Raw genomic sequence first — 1056 nt, 5'->3', positions numbered from 1 at the left:
AACTTAAATTTCTATTATGCAGCAAATTCATAAAGTAGGGAAAGTCTTTTTCCAACATTTTCAAGACATTTTCTGTTAGGACATGGTCTTTCTTCAGGTGGCTTTTACTTGGGATATTGAGAGGTAAGATGGCGGAGTGGTGACAGTTCAGGTTGAGGAAGGCGAGGGCTACCGTAACAAAGAACCACACATTAGGTGGCTTAAAGCAACAGACATTGATTCTCTCACAGTTCTGGAGGCCAGAAGACCCAAGTCACGGTGTTGGCAGGGCTGTGCTCCCCCGAAGGCTGATAGGATGAATGCTGCCTTGCACACCCCGTCTTTGGTGCCCTGCTGGTGTCCCTGGCACCACTTGGCCTACAGACTCATCATGCCAACCTCTGCCTCTGTCTTTACCCGGCCTTCTCCCCTGCGTGTCTGTGTTCAAATGCCCCTCTTCTTATAAGGGCACCAGTCCTGCTGGATTCCAGGTTCCACCCTATCCCGATATAGACTCACCCTAACTAATTGCATCTGAAAAAACCTTACTTCCAGACAAGGTCACATTCCCACGTTCTGGGTGGATGTGACTTTGAAATGATTATCAAGTAGATCCAGTTCCATTTACAGTAAGGAGCAGAGAGTGAATGAGGCATTAATGCACTTTCACATGGCACGAACACCTGACATTCACTGAATTTTAATAGAAGCTGGCATTGGTGCTAACTCCTTACACACTTTATGTCAGTGGATTCTCACTGAAGGAAGTTGCTATTTTATCCCACTTTACAAATGAGAAAACTGAGATGCGGAGAGGTCACCAAGTCAAACTCAAGCAACACCCCAGTCCCCCGTGGTAATCAGGCTGAAGCGATGACTAAATGCCATTTGCTCCTGATGACACCGTCACAAGCACTGAAGCCACCAAGGGCTGTTGGGCCTGTGCAGAGGAGAGGCAGACTCAGGCCCTCCCCATGGACGGGAGGGCTGTCTTCCATGTACACCTTGGTCGGAGTCCGCAAGGGTGGGGAGGTGACTGTCCACTGGCCTTTGGTTTGCAATGCCTTTGCTGGCGCT

At 49.0% G+C, this 1056-nt stretch overlaps 1 protein-coding gene across 1 annotated transcript in view; it reads left to right on the top strand.

Annotated features, from left to right (window-relative positions):
* The window catches only part of TPO (thyroid peroxidase), a 132527-nt gene that overhangs the window by 128384 nt on the left and 3087 nt on the right, over nucleotides 1-1056 (top strand). The gene's annotated exons all lie outside the window — the stretch shown is intronic.

Source organism: Mandrillus leucophaeus, unplaced genomic scaffold, assembly GCF_000951045.1.
Source record: "Mandrillus leucophaeus isolate KB7577 unplaced genomic scaffold, Mleu.le_1.0 Scaffold355, whole genome shotgun sequence".
Classification (NCBI taxonomy): domain Eukaryota; kingdom Metazoa; phylum Chordata; class Mammalia; order Primates; family Cercopithecidae; genus Mandrillus; species Mandrillus leucophaeus.
Note: the sequence above shows the minus strand (reverse complement) of the source record. Positions and strands in the feature narration are given on the sequence as shown.